A 23410-nucleotide genomic window follows, 5' to 3' on the forward strand; every position below is an offset into this window, starting at 1 on the left:
TAGGATTTACACAATCACATTCCTATTCTAAATATGACTGCAACACTCCCCCTTGAGTGTGTAGTCATTGGCACAATGGGTGAATGCGAGTCTCAAATTTAAGAAAGTATGCATTTGTAGGTAAAACTCACAAAACGTTGCTATGACAAAACTCAAGGGTATGGGGAAAACCCATAGACTAAGGAGAAAAGTGAGAAGTATGCATAATGTCTAAAACAAACATCAAATAGGACGAAAGTAGTGAACTCAACGGAATATAATCATCCCAAGATGGGTGCCGCATTAAAACCTCGTTAGGTAGCAAAAATCCAGTGGGAAAAATGCTCCTAATCGTAGGAAAAAGAGTACATTAAGATCAAGTAAGTATGCTTTTAGATACTCCCCCTGAGTTAGACATAACTTCTAAATAAGAGAACTACAAGTGATTCAACTAAGATAATTTACTCATACTGATTCCTTGGACGAGCTTCTGAAATGTAGACTTGGGCAATGACTTGGTGAAGAGATCGGCCAGGTTGTCCTAGGAATGAATTTGCTTGACTTCAATGTTCTAATGCTGCTGTTGCTGGTGTGAGTAAAAGAACTTTGGCGCTATGTGCTTGGTGTTGTCTCCCTTGATGTATCCTTTTTTTAACTACTCAATACATGTTGCATTGTCTTCAAAGATCGTTGTAGGAAGGTCAACGACTGATGTAAGACCACTATGCTTCGAATTTGTTCCATAACTGCTCTCAGCCAAAAGCATTCAAGCGATGCTTCATGCAACGCGAGAATCTCAGCATGGTTCGACGAAGTCGCAACTAGCGTTTGCTTGGTAGACCTCTAAGATATAACAATGTCTCCAATGGTAAAGACATAGCCCGTTTGATAATGTGCCCTATATGGGTCAGACAGATATCCAGCATCTGCATAACCAACAAGGCGAGAATCAATCCGAGGATCATAGGGGGCAACAACACTCAAAGATTCGTGGGTATAGAAAAAACCCAAATCCTTCGTACCCTTGATGTAGCAAAAAATGTCTTTAACACCATTCCAATGCCTACATATGGGCGCATTGCTATATATTGCCAATAGATAAACAGTGAAAGAGATGTCGGGTCTAGTGCACTAAGCCAAGTACAATAAAGCCCCAATTGCACTTAGGTATGGAACTTCGGGTTCCAAAATCTCTTCCTCATCCTCCTTTGGATGGAAGGGATCTTGTTTAGCATCTAGAGTCACAACGACCATAAGTGTACTCAAAGGCTTCGCTTTATCCTCATTAAAATGTCGCAACACCTTTTGGGTGTAGTTTGATTGATGTACTAGGATTCCATCCAAACAATGCTCAATCTCTAGGCCGAGAAAATATCGAGTTTTCCCAAAATCCTTTATCTCAAATTTCGATTTCAAGTGTGCAGCAATTTGCTCAAGCTCGGCGAGAGTCCCGATGAGGTTCATGTCATCGACATAAACTGCAACAATTGCACATCCGAAATGTGACTTCTTTATGAACATGCATGGGCATACTTCGTTTCCACATAACCCTAACATGTCAAATATTCACTCAAACGGTTATATCACATCCGCGCAGATTGTTTCAATCTGTAGAGTGACCTCCTCAACCTAATTGAGAGAGTGTTTCGTGGTCTAGAACTATTTGAACCAGTCAATAGAAGTCCTTCTGGAACTTTATTGTATATTTCCATATCTAGATCCCCATATCCATGAGCTGCATATTCAATTTTTCGAAAACTATCAAATTGATAAGGTAGCAAAACGTTATTATGTCTATTACGGGGGAATACATCTCCTCGTAATCAATCCCAGGATGCTAAGAGAAGCCTTGGGAAACAAGGCATGCTTTATATCGCACTATTTCATTCTTCTCATTACGCTTCCTTATGAAAACCATCTTATAGCCAACAGGCTTCATGAGTGGTGGTGTAGGAACCATAGGTCCAAACACTTTACGTTTTGTGAGCAAACTGAGTTCGGCGTGGATTGCTTGTTTTCAGTTTGACCAATCAGTTTTACGTCGGCATTCATCGATGGAACGTGGTTCAATGTCATCCCTAAGCATGCTGTCAGTAGTTACTAAGTAAGCAAATACATCATCAACGATCATCTCATTCCTATTCCAAACCTCATCGAATATTGCGTAATGGACCGAAATGTCACTTTTCTCAAGATGCCAACATGTTTTATGTGAAGCATCATAGTAGTCTAGAATAACCTCATACGTTGGAACAGATGAGTGAACGATGGTCAGATTCAAACTAGGGTCACTAGTTGGTGCCATTTTCCTCTTCTGAGGTTATGAATCCTTTGAACCAATGGGTCTGCCACGCTTCAGGGTTGGAGCAAATGATTGGCTAGCCGCCAATGTACTTTACCACGTGGAAGGTGCGGCTTCCCCACATTTGGGGATGACCCAGCCTTCCTAGGAAGGTTGTGGACATACGCAGGGTACATCTATCCTTGCAAGTGTGTTTGCAGCGAGTATATGTGATCTTGTCACCTTTGCTGGATCATTAAAAGTATCCGGCATGCTTTGACCAATGCTCTGAAGATCTATAATTTGTTGCACCTCAGTTTTAGACTGGGCAATGTGAGGATCTAAAGGAGACATAGTGGGAGCATACCATGACAATTTGCGACATTCTACGGGAACGTTAGCATGCTTATCTCCCCCTAACAACGGGAAGACTGTCTCATCAAAGTGACAATCCGCAAAACATGTCGTAAAGAGATCTCTTGTCAAGGGCTCTAAGTAGCAAACAATTGATAGCGAATCATAACCGACATAGATTCCCATTTTTCTTTGAGGACCCACTTTGGTACGTAGTTGTCACGCCCCGGACCCGGGGTCAATAGTAAAAATAACTTCGAATCCAAAACGTGAGATAAAAGCTAACTAATTAAAATAAAACTGAAATAACAGAGTGAAAAATAAAATTCTTGTTATTTAAAATAACTCAATAATTCTTTACAAGGCTAAATAAATAAATACAAAATTTTATCCTCACACTTAATCCGATCTCATCCTGTCTACCCTTTTTTGATTGTTTAGTTCTTAAACCTGCATAACAATAGAAGGGTGAGCTTTAATAGCTCAGTAGGGACATAACCTTATCACAGTAAATTGACAATATTAAATTAAGTGTCGTCAAATCATGTAATCAAGTACCAAATCATTATCATCAACAATGCATGAGTGCGATACAATACTCTTCACCTCTACCCATTAATTCATATAATAAAACACGCGGACCTGCACGTCCCATACCGTGCATTTTACCTCTGCAGTGGTGGTTCGAATGTTCTATTATACAAATTAACCCCTTGTAACTCAATCATCCCAATTTCCCCTTTTGTTAGTCATCTTGCCCAAACTCTTCATTGCCAATCCCGAATTTGTTGGAAATGTGCCCTAAAACCAATCATATGATGATACTTTACGGACATTTCACATGTTAAACTAATATAGTTCAATATAAAGGGCAAAGATTATTGTTTGAAGCCGTCTCATAGAAATGTTATACGCTTAAACGATAAGTCCAAGGAATATGTAATTTGGATAATGCGATCTAAAGAAGTTAGATTCATGAGACCATTCTCTTTCGTATACATATCCTAAACGTTCCTAATCATAGGATTGCCAATTGGGCATTGACAGTCCGTTAAGATCAGTACGTGTTATGTCTTCTCTTAGGGAGAGTGACTGGTCTCGAGTCATTGGTGTGACTGACACCAAGACAAGCATGTAGGTGCTCAATAGAGAATGAGTCCACTGAACGCGATCAACAAGGAGTTCTCATACTCATGTCACATGAGAACTCATGGTTGGGATAATGCAAAGTAGTCCTTTGACCTGAGGCATCATAGTTGTCTTGTGGTTAGGTCCTTGATCTTTGACTATGTCAAAGTCACTCCGTCAGAGGGTGTCCATGGCATAGCTAGGGTTAAGCCACTTAGCCATGGAGGCAAGTGAATGCGCAACAAGGGATCTCTAACCTTTAAACCGTTTGAGGGAGAATACTCTATGATATGATTAAGAATCTCTAGCCAGAGTATGAATGAGATTTAGGAAATTGTTCCAAATCACATTCAAGGTAATCATATAAGTAAGAGAATCACATTGGATAGTAGACATGAATAAACTATCAAACCAAACAATGTGGTCAAGAGTATTGTATTAGAGAAAGACCGTATTGCATTGTAATCCTAAACTGAATAGGTTCTCCACCTCTTCTGATTAGCTTGGGTAACCATGACATACTGCTAGGTGTCACCCATGGTTTGTGGAAGCCCTAAACGTGTATAATCACTAAAGGGAGAATTGAAAGTAAGTTTCAATCCCCAATCGATTTGAAAGAGTTCTAATTGCCCACTGCCTCACTAAAAGTAACCTAATGGATCGTACACCGTGTAAGGTAGAGATTGAAGAAACAACAGAGATGAGTAAGGATAATTAAATTGTTTATTTATTTATGGCAAGGATTAATTAATATGTTAATTAATCAAACGAATAAAGTTCGTTAAAGACCTCGGGTTAGTTTTGGGCCTCAAGGCCCAATGGGCTTCGAACGTCAAACCCATTGACTTAAGTTGTATGACAACTTAATGACTAATAATTCACAAAGGCCCAAATAGCCCAATAAAACCCTATGGCCGGCCATATTGATAAAGGAGTGGGTTTTGGACTTATTACAAGTTTGCCACTCCAATGAAGGTAGGTATAAATGTGACTTTATAGCCTTTTCTTCATTAGGGTTTCTTTTGGGAGAAAAGATGAGAACACAAGCTCACTTTTCTCTCTAAGAGGCCGGCCACCCTAGAGGATTTTAGCTAGCAATCTTACTTCCTCTAGGTCACTCATCTCTTCTTCAAGTCCTTCCATGGTGTGGAGACTTAGAGGTTCTCAACTTTGGGAACTTGGAGAATCCTTTCAACCATATTCATCCAAGAAATCCATAGAGCTAAGAAGTAAGGAATAAAGGCCCTCTCCTTGGGTGATTAGCCTTTGCTTATGCAAAGAGTAATCAACAAAGGTATAAAATTTCTCAACTCACTTTGATCTTGAGTTGAGTCTTGGTTCACATAACTACTAGGCTTTGAATTTCATGGGTAATGTTTTGTTTTTGAGTGCATACAAGCATGATTCCGCCTTTAATTGTTAATTGCATGCCATAGATGTTGCTCAAATGAACATGTTTTTCACAAAATTTCCTTCAGAATTACCCTTAAAGAATCTGTGCATTGTGGGCTCACCTGAGACCTAGTACCTGCTAAGAGTTTAGCTCAACTACACAAAAGATCATTTCCAACTACCCTCATTTCCAATTCCTTTCTCAACACTGAACTTCCAACTATTCTCATACATGAGTAATGCACAAATAATCTCATTTCATCATTCACATGTACCATAACATATTCTCAGCAAATAGCATTTCACCAATAATTCCATAACCAATAACAAGTAAACACGCAAGAGCAGTATTTCTCCAATTAGTAAACCAGATCACATTAATCAACCAACAAGATCAATAACAATAATAATATAATGCTTCACGAAATTTAATAAAGCCAATCTCCGTAAAGGTCTGCCGTATTTCCCCTACCTGGATTCCAAAGCATTGCTCCGAGATATTAACACAAGAAACCACAACTGTGGTAAACTCCTATTCACAAGTATAAGAAAATTACCAAATGCATGATATGAACTTTAATACAAATCAACACACTTAAGCTCATTAGTTCCACGTGATGTGAAAATTACTTGACACACAAATTAAACCCTATTGTTGACAATTGTAGCGAAGATGTAAGTAGGGATCGTTCTAGACCGGGGATTAACTAGAGCTGCTAATCTACACAAATATGACTCAAAAATACCAAACTAGACTTAGAAACACTCAACTAGACTCAAAAACACATAACTAACACTTAAGACTTAAAACTGACTCAAACTCAAAACAGCAAAACTAAGTTAAAAAGACTCAAAACATACTCTAGGGAGTTATTTGGACGAAATTAAGACTAGTAAGACTCAAAACACTAAATTGGATAGATTTAAACACTTTACTAACTAATCTAAGACACTAGAGTTGTGATAAAAAAAATTAATAAAAAAATATTTGACGTTGCTGTCAAATTTGACTACAAGGAGGAGAGCTGCTATTTCATATAATGCTACATCAGATTTGGCTTATCGGTTGGAAAATATTGCAGCTGTCTTTTTTTACTGTTATTGCTGATTTGGACATTTTAACATCTCTTTTGAAGATACTCTTATTTGTTACTTCTGATTCTCTAAAGCAGCAACCAGTTAGCATTTTTCTTGACACATCGAGGCAGAACAATTTGCATTAAATTGTTATTTCAAAATTTTTAATGAGTAAATGAATAATATAAGAGCATTTTTCACGATGCAAAATTTTATACATAATAAGTGTCGCATTTTCTCTCTTATTTTCAAATTTTAGGAGATGTACTTAAATATGAATTTTACCTTAGTATCGAAATGTAAATTTAAAATTCTATTTACTTTCATCTTTTTAACTAGCAAGACCTATTTTTTAAAGATATAAATATACTTTTCGGACCAAAAACACACACACAAACACAAAAAACACAAAACCACATGTATGAGACAAAAATGTCACCTGCAACCTCCTTTTTATAGTTAATAAACAACCATCAAAGTAGTAAGAAATAAATGAAATATAGTCCCATTGGTTGATATCTTAAAAACTCACTCACGACCTAAAAATTGGTGTCTCTAATTTTCACTCAAAAAAACAAAAGATAGGAAGTTAAAAACGTGCCATATAGGAAACCTAAAAGGACCAACTTGGTCTGACAAGTGGTTAATAGTGCTCTGTAGGTACTTGTACACACGGAGGATAGACTCCAGCAAGTCCGAATAAAATTGCACAAATTCTACAACGCTTCGAAGTTTTATAACAATTAGATCTTAATTTTGACATTTTTAAACACACAAAAATAAAAATAATTAAAACACTCAGAGTATTTGTATGGGCTCAAAATATTATTTTGGGTCGAGCTTAGAGTTATTCTCGGTCCAGTAGCACTCACCTAGAATCTTGTCGTAGGCTGTCTAGTAAGGGCCGGCCAAATCCTACTACGAGGAGGATTTGTTAAAGAGTTTGGTTCAAAGTTCTAGTGAAGTTAGGATTGGCCGGGACCTAATCAGATTAGGTTGAGGAGTTCTAATCCGAGTATGATTCTAGCTCGGCCATGAGGGGGTTTGCTACTATAAATAAAGAAGGGAGTGCATCATTCAAAGTCCCTCCAATTCAACACACAAATTGTAATACACAAAGCTGCTCAACAACTTGAGATTTTATCCTTCTCCTCTTTCTTCCGCCAACACATCTTTAGTTTAGATAAATAGCAATGTGAAGGCAACCGGCGACATCTTCAGTTTGGATAAACAACACCAAAGCAGTAGAATCAGCCGATCAAGGACCACCTTTAATTTGGATAAATAACACTGCTTTGATACCAACTGGTTATTTATCCCAAGTCTCAGTCAACAAGGATTTTCGAGTCCTTGTTGGTAGAGGTCATCTTATCAGCCTTCGCGGTAAAGTGAGGTGTTACAAGTTACTAGGCTCAGCACGTTGAACGCTGAGTTGTTTTATGATTGGATATTCACAAGTACATTTTAGAGTTCGACATTCCGACGGCCAAACCACATTTACCATCAAGACATACATCTATTTCGAGTATTTGTGTCCATAGTTTGGTGCCAGTTCAGCGTGCTTATACTCTCACGAATACAATCAACGTGATTGAACCCAACGTCGACGATCTGTGAACTTCGCAAGACTAGCAACCTTGTCTTCAGGCTCTAGAACTCGAAGGTTGAGACGTGTTCCTTCCTCAGCCACAGTCGCGAGATCAAGAAGTTAGCAGCACGCTCAACATGGCATCAATGTATTTTATTTTCTGGCAGAACTCAACCATCAAGTTGGTGCGCCCCGCACATAACTGAAGGACATAGTTAGCTCATTAGTTACTCAGCCTGTGCGCCATGTAGGCTTGGTGATTTTAAGGGTCAACATTTTAGCACGCCTGGTGGGACACAGTGCTAAAGCTACAAAGTTTATAACCATTGAGACACGGTCAGTAAAGAAGAAAACAATCATGGGTAAGTCAACAACTAATCTCAAGTCTAAAACCCAGGACAAGATGGCTTACCACAGGCATAAAATCTTTATGCTGCCACAACACTTGAAGCCACAAGTGCGACATGCCAAGATAAGGAAGTAAATCTCATCGATCAACCTCGTGATGCAGAAATCCCCACCAAAACGACAAAAGAAATTTTTGTTGAAAGATTAGTGGAGGATTGTGGCGAGGACAGTGGTGTGGCCTCTGATCCACCGACTAGGTCGTTTCTTCGACGACGATTTGAAGAGCAATCTCGGCAATTTGAGCAAATGTTCAATGCAGAGGTGAAAAGCATACTCGAAAAGATGCGCTATAATAGTGTTATACACAACAGGTTGCTCGAAGTACTGGTTAATGAAGCCCACGAAGGAGGACCTGCCGATTGTTCTAGGCAGCCTCCATTTAAGAACAATCTTCTGCCAATGGTACAGGGCGAGACAAGATCTGCTCGGCTCAAAATGATAGATTTTGAAAAAAGAGGTGGGTTAAGCAGTAGATCAAACGAATTTGATCAAGGAGCAGAAACAACATCTAGTGATATGGTCGAGGTTCAAACAATGATTGATTAGGCCCTAAAAAAAAGGTCGAAGTTTCTGAAATTCATTCACCCATATCCAACCTTCGTAGAAAAGTTCGAGTACCCCAAGGGATTCAAAATTCTGGACTTCAGCCTTTTCGTTAGAGAGTCATCCTTATTGTTATTAAAACATGTGGCTCGATTCACTGCCCAATGTGGGGACGTTAACAGTGATTTCAATAAGCTTCGACTGTTGAACTTCTCGTTAACCAGCTCAACATTCGCATGGTATATAAACCTTCCACCCAACTCCATCCAAAGCTAGGAAGAACTAGTCGAGAAATTTCATCAGCAATTCTATCGACCAGGGATGGACGTGTTAGTATCTTCTCTGGCCCGGATGGCTTAAGTTCTCACGAGTTGCCAATGGAATACCTTACAAGGTTTAAGTCGACCAGAAACTGGTGATGAGTACCTCTCCCAGAAGTCAAGTTCATTAGGCTTGCCCTAAACGGCTTGGATATGGAATACAAAAAGAAATTCTTGGGGGCAAACTTCCGAGATATGTACAAACTAGCTCAACATGTCGAGCAATATGATTATTTACTCTGAGAAGAAAAGATCTCGAAGTCCCTATCCTCAGAAACAATCCACAAAAACTATACGGTCAGTTATGCATCAACCAAAAGCGAACAATCCCAATATACCAGTATTGACGCAACTGAGATAATGATTGAAAAGCGATACATATACAAAGCATTGGCTCATGCTAACTCTAAGGCTGTCAAAATCTTCGACCAGCTATTACTGGTGAAAATTTTCAAGCTTTAGCCAGGGCATAACATTCCCAAGGCCGATGATGTAAAAGGCAAGAGATATTGCAAATACCATAATTCGAACAAGCATACGACAAATAATTGTGCCGTATTTCGCAATGCCATTCAAAGATGGATTGACAATCGTAAGCTCAAGTTTCCCGAGAAACAAATGGGCGTTGACACCGATCATTTCCCTACGGCAACAGTCAACATGGTAGATGTTCAACTACCTAGGGATAAAGGAAAATGAAAGGCTGAGTTCATTCCAATGCAATTTGTCCCAAAGAAAAACTCTCAGCCACGATTGAAGATTGATTTATTTTCAAATGAGCCACCCAAAGATTTGACGGAACCAACTATTGTCGAGTCAATGTCAGACTCCAACACAAAGGAAACAATGGGCCGATAGTTTTATGTAGTCGATGCAAAACGAGCGTTGTCCTAGCTGAGCCAAAGGAAAAGCCATATCGAGTCGACATACCGCAACAAGTGCCTACAGTCGCTGTAACATCCCAAAAGGTGCTCGGCACAGGCCAACGCCATAAAGTTTTTTATAGGCTTCGTTTTCAAGTACAAGATTACAAGCTATCTTCGGCCAGACGACACCTTGATTTTGACGCACCATTTTTCAACGAGGATTATTATGCGTGCAACTCTGGCAATCCAAGTTCACCAGTGAATCAGCTCACTTTCAGACTTCTTGAGCCACGCGATCAACGATCGTATACCTACAACTCCCCTACCGGTATATGTACTGCATTGTCTAAATCATGAAAATGTCGGCACCAAAGAATGGACTGTATGGCCCTCCAACGAGCAGCTCAAGATACCTCGGCTACTAAATGGCAGCTGAAGGAAACAGCCGATAATGAAGACGACCAACAACCTTCGATGATCATGACCTAGCTGCTCCAACGAAAAAAGGTGATCGATCATGACTTTGAAACCACGATTGAAGAATCTGAAAAGTGAATCAAACTCATTCTTTAACTCGGGAAAATAAAAGCTTGTCTTGAGCACTTTTAGAAGGAAGCCAAGAACAAACTTCCCCCGCTACCTACACAAGAACCATTGATCAAAGTCAGACAGAATCTCCACCACCGTTTTTCGGTAAAGCTTTAGAATACATGCCAAGATACCCTTGATCTCGTTCTAATTTACCCTGATGTTGAACGAATCATCCAAAAGACTTCAAATCCGATGATGAAAGCCAAGTTCCAGCATATACGTAAGGCTCAAGTTCTTCGCTTTGAGGTAGATCCATATACTAATATTGACGCTTCCGAACTTCCCTTTTCTCGAGAGGACCTTCAATATTTGCGATACCATTTTGAAGTCTTTTCAGCTGTCTCCCTCTTCGGCCTTATAACCGATGAAAAAGAACGCATAGCACGATTAGATGCTTACCTTGACATGAAAGACGCCCGCATCGCATGTCAAGAGCAAACTCATATGACGTCACAAGACCAAAACCCAGTTCCAACGTCGAGCGAACCCGAGGTTGACATGCAGAATGAGAAGCCTCTAGTGGACATACCGCATGAACATACCCCAACGCTGGCCAAAAAAGATCAAGCGCATATTGTCCACCCTAGGATACCTCGCCCAGAAGTCCAGATGATGGGTCTTTCGGTTCTCGACAACATGGACATCAGCATGGTCCATGTCTTACCTGCCGAGTTCCAGCCAACTGCATCCTAACCAAATTTCTTGGATGGTGATATGGTTGCCAAATAAGCCACGCAAGTCGATTTTGTGGTCGCCGAAGAGATTAAGCTGGCAACAAAATAAGATAAACTCAAAACAGCTTTTGCCAAATTGTTTCCTCACTCTTCATCAATTGATCTCCATCATTTCAAGTGGTTATATGTTACGACTCATATTGAAAGATATCTGGTCTCTAAAATTTTTATCGACTGTGGAGCAACGGTCAACATCATGCTCGTTGCTATCATGAAGGCATAATGTAGTCCCAACAATGAACTTATTCCATCAGGGATCACCATGAGCAGCTTTGTTGGTGACAAATCCCAAACCAAGGGAGTGCTTCCGTTGGAAGTAAATATCGCAAGTCGTAATCACATGACCGCATTTTTCATAATTAATTCGAAGACCGAGTATAAGGCATTGCTCAGTTATGACTGGATCCATCAAACGAGCTGCATCCCCTCGTCATTATATCAGGTTCTCTTCTTCTAGGACGACAAATCGATTATGGTTCATTAGGCCGACAATCAATCATTCAAAGATAATATTATTCAGGCTCGCTATTACAATCACGTCGACTACATCACCCTGCAAGGTTTTAACGAGGAATGACGGCTGACTCAAATCTCAGTTTAGAAAGCCATCGGGGTAGGTGCCAAGACTGTTCACCAGGATTCAGTGAGACTTAGGTTGGACGACCTGATTGCCTATCCTGATGCCTGGTATCAAACAAGATAGAGGCCGAGGCCGCGGTTTCATCCATCATGGAACTACTGCTGGCCCATTGGTATGCTATTTTCAAGCAACAAAATTCAGGCGTGAACTTAGAGTTTCTCGCCGAATAAGACAACTGTCCAGTTCTATCACTCAACAAAGTTCAAGCTGCCCCAGCCGAGCTCGAAGATAGTCGGCCCCAAGTTAATGACCCTTTAGAAAAATAAATGTTGGAACGACCGAAGACCGGCATCCTTTATCTATTAGTGCTTTGTTACCATAACCTATGAAAACCGATCTTTGTAATTTATTTAAGGAATTTAAGGATTGTTTTGCTTGGAGTTACCATGAGATGCCTAGTTTAGATTGAACACTCATCGAGCATGAATTACGCATCAAATCTGGTTATAAACAGTTCCACCAACCCCCCTCCAACGATTCTCGATCGAAGTACTCCGCATAAAAAATGAACTTGTTCGATTTTTAAAAGCTAGGTTTATTCGGACAACTGAATACGTCAAATAGTTGGCGAACATCGCCTCAATTTGAAAGAAAAGTGGTGCTCTACGTATTTGTATCCATTTTCAAAATTTGAATTTGGCAACCCCTAAAGATGAATATACGATGCCAATTTCATATTTGCTAATTGACACAACAGCAAACCACAATATGTTATCTTTTATGGATGGCCATGCTGGTTATAACCAGATTTTCATTGCTAAGGCTGATGTCCACAAAACTACTTTTCGTTGTTGATGCGAAATCTATAAGCACACAAATTAAACCCTCTTTTTATCAAATGTAGTAAAGTATGTAAGTAGGGATCGTTCTAGGCCGGGGATTAGGAGGGATTGCTAAATCACTTGGAAACTGACTTGAAAACGTAAAAACAAAGTTTAAAACACTAAACTAGACTCAAAGAATGCAAAACTATACTTTAAAACACTAAAACAAACCAAAAGACTCAAAACAGCACCTAAACACTCAAAACTGCCTTAAAAACACAATCTGGGCAGTTTTGAACACTAAGGAAGAATTTGAACGAAAATATGTTATAACTTGACTCAAGACACTTAAAAACACAAACTAAATTGATTTCTAACTAATATGACTCAACAAAATAAAGGGGGATTGATTTTAGACGAATTTGAAAACAAAACAAGAATTTTGTAAAACAAAATAGGTTTTAAAATGAGATTGATCAAATTGAATGGATGAGAAGCTAGCTAAGGGGTTCTTCTCCACACATGTTATACTTGCATACAAAATGATTTCCAATTGCTCTTCGACAAACCATGAATACTCAACGCCCCAAATTAACCGTGAATTGCACTAATTAACCCTCAGTTTTTCCACAAGTTATTAGGTTGGATGATTGCATACGACAACCCAAAACATTCCCTACAAGTTCCCTACATGAATTGCATAATAGAGATACACGCAAGAATCATTAAGTTCTATGAAAAACATAAGCATTGACGAGGCACTCGTTACTATGAATTGCATGAAACTTATGCCAAGAATTTACTTAACACAATTGTGATCAACAACCTTTACTACTTATGAATATAAGTTCATAACGATTAGGTGAAACTTCCTTATATCCTAGCATCAAACTTATGCATGAAAATTAAGCGTGCACTCTCAACCAACATACACAAATTAGTTTTAATTCATAGAGATAAGTAAATTAAATTCACAATTCATGAAACGCAATTGGAAGTAATCAAATCATATAGCAAGCATAAACATGGTTTTGAATCCCCCCCTAGCCAAGGGGGGTTTAGTTCCTCATACTCGCAATTACACAAAGATAACTTAATTTAAACATTGAAATCAAAGATAGAAAACACCTAGAAACGCTCCAACACTCCCAAGGCTTGGGCATAGGCACGGCACAAGATGTTCCTTCTCTTTCCTTCCTTGCAAGCAGCGGCACTAGAGGTTTTGGACGGTTTTGGGTGGTTTTTATGGTGTAGAATGGATGGGGAATGGTATGGAAAGGTTTAGGATTGATGGGTGGTGTGGCTAGGGGTGGTTTTTGGCTGAATTTGGAGAGAATGGTGGTGGAGAACTCACGGCAAAGATGGATAAAAAACTGTTATGTTGATGAATATGGGAGGTGGTATTTATAGGCTTGAGAGATGACCACTCCATTTCCTTTGCATGTGCAGCTTGTGTGGGTGTGTGTTGTCATGTTTCCCCTTTACATTTACACACACATGCTTCATCATTTCAACCACCAAACACACACATTTTCTGCCATGTTTTCCTTTACATTTACACACACATGCTTCATCATTTCAACCACAAAACACACACAATTCCTACCCATGTGTGTGTGTTTCCTTTGCCCATGTGTGTGTGTTTCCTTTGCCCATGTGTGTGTGTTTTTCCTTTGCATTTGCAGACACATGTTCTTCATTATTTCAACCAACAATCCACCCATTTTCTGCCCATGTGTGTGTATTTCCTTTGCCCATGTGTTGCCTTTCTCTTTTTATTAGCCAAATCTGCTTAGCCCTTTTCTGACCTTTCAGTGTTACAATTCCCATAACTTCTTCTAGAAAAATGAGATTAACAATTCGTAAATTGCTCCAGAAAATAGACATCCGTAGCTTTCCACGCATATAAGGCTCATTCTCTCATTCATTTTGAGCTGTTTGTAACATGCTTCCAAAGTCAGATAATCTGCACAGGCAGTTTTGACGAATTTGTTACTTAATAATTCACTTGTGCTACTTTTCTTTTCTTTGCTTGATAAATCACACAAAACACAAAAACATAGTAAATAGCTCAAAAATATAAGGAACTAACTAAGAAAAGACAAGTGAATTTTATGTAAAATAAATATAAATATGAGCTTATCAAATACCCCCACACTTAGCTTTTGCTAGTCCTTGAGCAAAATAAAGAAAACAAAACACAACCTAAACCTTCCAACGTTTGCCTTAGGGATTTCCAACGCACATGACATGTTAAAAATCTTTATCCCCACAGATTTGAGTCATCTTCACACTTAAGCACATACTTAATCATAGTCACCACGTACTAGTTCACATTTAACCAATTAAAATATGATTTTGAATGTAGTAACATGCCTTAGAGAATTTGCTCAAGTCCTTACAAGATATTCACTCAATTTTCACTTAGATTTTCTGACTACACACCCTATACTAGTTATATGTGAGAAGATTGATGTAGATATGAAAACGAACACTCACATATATGTATCACAAAGAAAGCAATTTCTGGAGTTAATAAGCATGTTTAGATATGATCTCATGAATGGAATGCTACTACTTAGATGCGAGAACCAGTGACACCATATGCTTATACCAAATTCAAACTCCACAAATTGAAACAGATAACACTCAAGATTGAAGTCAAAGGTTGTAACGGGCTTGGGGTGTTGGCTAACAAATGAAGGATAGGGATAACAAACGTTCTTAAAGCAATAGCAAGCAAAGTAATGAACTTGAAACTTAGAATTCACTTAGATTGCAGAAATCAACTTTTAAACACGACGGGAAGATTCAAGCAATATTTAGGGCCGAATTCAAAGTTTTTGGACCCCTTCTTCAACAAACAATACTTTAGGACTCTTTTTCACATCTTTTCAACTCTTTTTTTTCATACTTTTCACACTTTTCTTTTTTTTTTTCTTTCTTTCCACCCGTGCCTATGGCACACTACTTACATGAGAAACAAATTCCCCCACACTTATGTTCTGCCATACATAATCAAAAGGAATTCAATTTGAATCATGCTTTACTATGCTTTAAGAACAAGGGTATGGATGGTCCTAATCTAGGCTAGGTGAGGATAACGTGGGTTAACAAAGAACGTAGGCTAACAAGGCTCAATGGGGTTAACTTAAACATATAATGAAGTAGGATACACGGCAATTTGGCTTTGGTGGTGGTAACTACACAACTTCATCTTGAATATGTGTTATGCAAATCAATATCATGCTTTGAATGAAATGGGCATGAGTTCTAGCATTTGGAACTAAATGATGAAACGCCTTCTAAGTAGTAACCAAGCAAAGAATAATGAGATCATGCAACGACTTAGAAAACAATAATGCACAGATTATCAACTCTCCAAATAACGTTTAGGCTCAAGTCTCACAAGGTTGTAGCGTTTGTTTGAGTTCCTTCCTTCAAGCATGTTACAAAAACTAATTTTTCCTTTATGATTGCATGTGAATTCATAAATTATAACCACAACCAAGCATACACCAAAGAGTAAATCAAATGTTCATCCATGTTTATAACTCTCTTTAATAGTCATGCACTTAAAAACCAAATCCTCATCACTGTGTTGGAAGGTATCTTAAGACACAAACAATAGCACAAAAACAACTCTTTTTTTTTTTTTTTTCAACAAAATTTTTCAAATTTTTCTCAAATTTTTCTCAAATTTTCGGATTTTTATGCCAAAACACACTTATGCTTCAAAACACACTACAAACACTTAAAAACAGTGAAAAACAACATTGTAAGTGATAGGTGAATAAAACCCGTTTACCCCCCCACACTTAAACTAAACATTGTCCTCAATGTTTCAAACATAGATTTATACTTAAACAAATAAACAACACAACTAATCAAACATGACAAGTATAGCAAGGTAAAAACAAGAAAGAGTAGAGTTTAGGAACGCAAATCTGGTTATGGAGGTAGATGACCTTGTTACCTTTCCACAGCTTTGATCTTGAACTGGATTGGAATTGTACGGCGAAGCTTTGCTCTTTGGCGATGTTGTTGAAGCTTCTTGAGTTCTTCAACTCAGACTCCTTCTGCTCTCGAGTTGATTGTGCAGGCTCAATTCCTTATTTGTTCTCCAAGCAGATGTGGCAGCTTCTCTAGTTCTTCAACTCAGACTCCTTATGCTGGGTTGATTGTGCAAGCTGCATTCTTCTCTGTTTGTTTCTTCTGCACGTTGTCTCCACATGCTGCTGGTATCATTTTCGCTTGCCTTATCTGTTCTTCAGGTAGGTGTGGCAGCTTCTTTGGAAGTACATCAGCAGTGGAAGACGAGTACTCGAGAGCAATTTCTCCATGTCCTGCAGGTTAGAACAAAGACAAGGAAAAGGACATGGAGAATGCATGATATGAGATACTCTTGCTTTCAACCTTCATGATATGAAATATTTTTGCTTTGGATAGGTTGTTTGCAGAGGTACCCTAAGGAATAAGGAACACTGAGTGACTCGAGAGGGTTTTTTGGAAAGGCATTCTCGGAGATGAAGGAAGGTTATGTATGTCTGCCTTGCCATGGAGGGTAAAGGTCAACATTTATAGGAAATAATAACCGGTACTGTCCTTTCACTCCTGTCGGCAACCGTTTGATGATTGAACAGTAAACTTCACGTGTTTTCTACTTCAACAGAAATCATCGACAGATTGCCCGTGATTTCCTCAAAGCTGACGAGGCTGAGAAAGATAGATGGTTGGAATCGGCGCTTCGATAAACTGCCCATGATTTCCGCAAAGCTTTCTCTGCATGTGACAAGTGCTGACGAGGCTGAGAGAGACAGATGGTTGGAATCGGCGCTTCGACAAACTGCCCGTAATTTTCGCAAAGCTGAGTTTGCGTGTGACGGGTGCTGACGAGGCTGAGAAAGCTGACACTATTCGATATTTGGAATCGGTGGTTTATGAGCAAGCCCAACTTTTGAGAAAGCTGGCGCCTCTTCCATCTTTGAATCGATGCTTTGTGAGCAACCCCAACTTTTGAGAAAGCTGGCGCTCTTCGATATCTGGAATCGGTGCTTCTTCGATTTCTGAGCTCGCCTCTTCGATCTCTGAAATCCCATCGCGTGCTGATTTTTATAGAGGTATGCAGGACTTTCAAAGCACACTTGAATTTCTGCCTGTAAGAACTCCCGTTTTGCACTTCTACGATCTTGACTTGTCCGATCTCCTCTTTCTTTAACACCTCTGAAAAATGTCTGGCCCTTCCGACCGTCGTTTTGACTTGAACCTTGGTGAAGAGGCAGCCCCGCCTTCTCCAGACAACATATGGCGCCCATCCTTCATATCCCCTACTGGTCCCCTTACCGTTGGGGATTCGGTGATGAAGAATGATATGACAGCTGCGGTGGTGGCTAGGAACCTTGTCACTCCCAAAGATAATAGATTACTTGCCAAACGGTCTGATGAGTTGGCTGTTAAGGAGTCTTTGGCTCTTAGTGTGCAGTGTGCGGGTTCTGTGTCCAACATGGCCCAACGCCTATTTGCCCGAACCCGTCAAGTTGAATCATTGGCGGCTGAAGTGATGAGTCTCAAGCAGGAGATTAGAGGGCTTAAGCATGAAAATAAACAATTGTACAAGCTCGCCCACAACTATGCCACAAACATGAAGAGAAAAATTGACCAGATGCAGGAATCTGATGGTCAAATCTTACTTGATCATCAGAGGTTTGTGGGCTTGTTCCAACAGCATTTGCCTTCGTCTTCTAGGGCTGTACCGCGTACTGAAGCTCCAAATGATCAACCTCCGCTGCCTCCTCCTTCTAGGGCTCCACCGACTACTGAGACTTTTCCTAAGCAGCCTTTGTGAAGGCTCCCTCTTGTAATTTCTTGCTTAATGTTCTTTTTTTTTTTTTTTTTTCATGAAAAAGAATGTAAGAATATCTTGCATATCTATCAATGTTTCAAAAATAAATCCATACCCAAAAATAATTAAATAAACAACAAAAATAAAAAATGACAATCATGGCAAAATAGAAATGCAGAAAAGGAAAGGTTTTTAGAAACGCAAAACTGATTGTAGAGCGATTCATAGATCTTCCTTTTTTTTGAATACATGGGTTGCCTCCCAAGAAGCGCTTGCTTTAACGTCGTGCAGCCGGACGATACCTCCCGTCACATTCCCCTAGGTTCCATGGAAGTGATCTTCGAATGGAATGTGATACCTGAAGTGATCCGGCAATTGTGTAAATTCTAGTATGGGTGCCTGAATCATCAAAATCAGCAAGTTAGTGGGAAACGTATGTAAAATTGGAGAAGATGACTTACTTGCTTTGTCCGACAAGAACTCAATGACAAACACCACATTTTTGAAAGTTTCAGGGATATTGGACTTGGCCAGATTGAATGTGATGGTTGGGACTTGTCCCATGTCATAAAATTCAACTTCTTTAGGAATGGTTGTCTCAAGCACATCCTCTTTGATGCATTCTACATCTTCTCCAGCCACTACTTTCTCTTGAATCATTCTTCTTGGTGTACAAGGTCCTTTGAACATTTCAACACAATCTGGAACTTGATTTGTTGCACCAAGAATTGGAATATCATTTTGCACCTTTAGGAAGGCTTCCACGATGTCTTTTTCACTCTCTTCTTTCTTGGGAATCAAAAACCTACGGGGAAAAGGGACGTTCGGAGGAATAACATTAGAATGAAATGAAATTGGGACGTCCTTACTTGTGGTGGGTAGTTTAGAGGGCTTAAGGGGTTGTGGCAAGGGTTGTTCTACCCTTTCCGTGTGTATGTCTTCATCCTCCTCCTCAATCAGCAGCTCCTCATCCACTTCTAGGCTATGCTTGGATGTTTTTAGGTTAGCTTCAACCTCCATAGCACTTCTCAAAGTGATAGCATCATTGATTTCAAAATCTTCCTTCGAATTTTCAATAGTTGAGTTGGGGAGTTCACTCTACTCTTGAATTTGTGCCATGAACTCCATAATCTGCCCAGGTTGCTTCTCCAATTCACTCGCCTTCTTGGCTTGATTTTGTATCTCTTTGTTTTGATTTTCTACTTTCTGGTTCAAAGAGGTGAGTAACTTATTAAACATATCATCATCCAAAGACGTACCTGAATTGAATTGGGCAGATTGTTGTGGTGACTGTGACGGTTGATATGGCCAGTGATAGAACTCCTCCGATGGTGGCAGATATTCTTCTTGTTGTGAGCCCTGCACCATAGAGTTTAATTCATTAAGAATTTGATTGTAATCTATTGACGAGTCTGAGTTTGATTGGGCATATTGTATATGAGGTTGTGGTGGCTGCATAGGTCTTGAATAGAACTCCTCATATGGCTGCCAATATCCTTCATGTTGAACTTGTTGAGCTTCCCACCACATAGAGTTTGAATGATCACTCCAATCTCTTTGTGGGCATTGATTGGCTTGATATCCTTGCCTATAAGACGCACCAAATGTAGGGACACTTTGCATTGTGGTCCTTTCGGCATACTGTGACAATTGAGAAGTAAGATTTGCCAATTGAGTTTGAATGCTAGCAAAATCCATGTCTTACTTCTCTAGTACCTAAAATCAAAGAAAGAAAACTAAATCAAATATCAAAAGTAAAACAAAAGACATGAAAAAGAAACAACGGGGGATTAGCAAAGTTGCTAATCCCCGGCAACGGCGCCAAAAATTTGATGCGAAATCTATAAGCACACAAATTAAACCCTCTTTTTATCAAATGTAGTAAAGTATGTAAGTAGGGATCGTTCTAGGCCGGGGATTAGGAGGGATTGCTAAATCACTTGGAAACTGACTTGAAAACGTAAAAACAAAGTTTAAAACACTAAACTAGACTCAAAGAATGCAAAACTATACTTTAAAACACTAAAACAAACCAAAAGACTCAAAACAGCACCTAAACACTCAAAACTGCCTTAAAAACACAATCTGGGCAGTTTTGAACACTAAGGAAGAATTTGAACGAAAATATGTTATAACTTGACTCAAGACACTTAAAAACACAAACTAAATTGATTTCTAACTAATATGACTCAACAAAATAAAGGGGGATTGATTTTAGACGAATTTGAAAACAAAACAAGAATTTTGTAAAACAAAATAGGTTTTAAAATGAGATTGATCAAATTGAATGGATGAGAAGCTAGCTAAGGGGTTCTTCTCCACACATGTTATACTTGCATACAAAATGATTTCCAATTGCTCTTCGACAAACCATGAATACTCAACGCCCCAAATTAACCGTGAATTGCACTAATTAACCCTCAGTTTTTCCACAAGTTATTAGGTTGGATGATTGCATACGACAACCCAAAACATTCCCTACAAGTTCCCTACATGAATTGCATAATAGAGATACACGCAAGAATCATTAAGTTCTATGAAAAACATAAGCATTGACGAGGCACTCGTTACTATGAATTGCATGAAACTTATGCCAAGAATTTACTTAACACAATTGTGATCAACAACCTTTACTACTTATGAATATAAGTTCATAACGATTAGGTGAAACTTCCTTATATCCTAGCATCAAACTTATGCATGAAAATTAAGCGTGCACTCTCAACCAACATACACAAATTAGTTTTAATTCATAGAGATAAGTAAATTAAATTCACAATTCATGAAACGCAATTGGAAGTAATCAAATCATATAGCAAGCATAAACATGGTTTTGAATCCCCCCCTAGCCAAGGGGGGTTTAGTTCCTCATACTCGCAATTACACAAAGATAACTTAATTTAAACATTGAAATCAAAGATAGAAAACACCTAGAAACGCTCCAACACTCCCAAGGCTTGGGCATAGGCACGGCACAAGATGTTCCTTCTCTTTCCTTCCTTGCAAGCAGCGGCACTAGAGGTTTTGGACGGTTTTGGGTGGTTTTTATGGTGTAGAATGGATGGGGAATGGTATGGAAAGGTTTAGGATTGATGGGTGGTGTGGCTAGGGGTGGTTTTTGGCTGAATTTGGAGAGAATGGTGGTGGAGAACTCACGGCAAAGATGGATAAAAAACTGTTATGTTGATGAATATGGGAGGTGGTATTTATAGGCTTGAGAGAGGACCACTCCATTTTCTTTGCATGTGCAGCTTGTGTGGGTGTGTGTTGTCATGTTTCCCCTTTACATTTACACACACATGCTTCATCATTTCAACCACCAAACACACACATTTTCTGCCATGTTTTCCTTTACATTTACACACACATGCTTCATCATTTCAACCACAAAACACACACAATTCCTACCCATGTGTGTGTGTTTCCTTTGCCCATGTGTGTGTTTTTTTCCTTTGCATTTGCAGACACATGTTCTTCATTATTTCAGCCAACAATCCACCCATTTTCTGCCCATGTGTGTGTATTTCCTTTGCCCATGTGTTGCCTTTCTCTTTTTATTAGTCAAATCTGCTTAGCCCTTTTCTGACCTTTCAGTGTTACAATGCCCATAACTTCGTCTAGAAAAATGAGATTAACAATCCGTAAATTGTTCCAGAAAATAGACATCCGTTGCTTTCCACGCATATAAGGCTCATTCTCTCATTCATTCTGAGCTGTTTGTAACATGCTTCCAAAGTCAGATAATCTGCACAGGCAGTTTTGACGAATTTGTTACTTAATAATTCACTTGTGCTACTTTTCTTTTCTTTGCTTGATAAATCACACAAAACACAAAAACATAGTAAATAGCTCAAAAATATAAGGAACTAACTAAGAAAAGACAAGTGAATTTTATGTAAAATATATATAAATATGAGCTTATCAGTTGTTTGGGGGCACTCGAGACTTACGAATGGGTTGTCATGCCATTCAGCCTTAAAAACGCCTATGCCACATACCAACACGCTATAAATACAATTTTTCATGATTTAATTGGTACCATCGTCAAGGTCTATATCAATGATGTTGTAGTCAAATTGAAACATCGCCTAACACATTTAGATGATCTTTGGCATGTTTTCCTTCGTATGCGCCAACGTAACCTTAAAATGAATCCTGCCAAATGCGTCTTTGGTGTATCGGTCGGCAACTCTTAGGTTTCCTTGTACATCATCATGGCATCGAGGTGGATGCAAATAAAGCTCGAGCAATCATTGATGCCCCACCCCCGACAACCAAGAAGCAATTACAATCACTCCTCAGTAAAATCAATTTCCTATGCTACTTCATTTCTAATTCAACAGGGAAGATGAAAGCTTTCTCCATGCTCTTGATACTTAAGGATTCTGACAAATTCGAATGGCATGAGGAGCATCAAAATGCATTCACACAAATTAAGGTCTCTCACACTACCCCACCTGTCCTTATGCAACCTCGGCGCGATAAACCCCTCAAGTTGTATATCTCGGCTGGTGTTAGTGGAAACACGTGATAATTATTGGATGCTATATTTTGATGGCTCTAGTACTCGACCTCAGCTGGTGTTGGAATTGTCATCCAATCCCCGGATCACTACCGATGGTATTTTTCTCTCAAGTTGGATTTCGATTGTACGAATAATTAGGCCAAATACAAAGCCTTTATCATCTGACTTAACGTCCTTCACGACTTGAGGGCAGCCTACATGGTCGTCCTTGACGATTCAGAACTTGTGATCAACCAACTTAATGGAACTTTTCGCTGCATGAGTTGTACTCTAGCACCCTATCACATGGTTGCTAGCTATTTGGCCGAATCATTTAAGGGCATCACATTCAAGCACATCTCACGAGTTCGAAACACCGACGCAGATGAATTAGCTCAA

The sequence above is a fragment of the Malus domestica genome, chromosome 01, assembly GCF_042453785.1.
Source record: "Malus domestica chromosome 01, GDT2T_hap1".
Classification (NCBI taxonomy): Eukaryota; Viridiplantae; Streptophyta; class Magnoliopsida; order Rosales; family Rosaceae; genus Malus; species Malus domestica.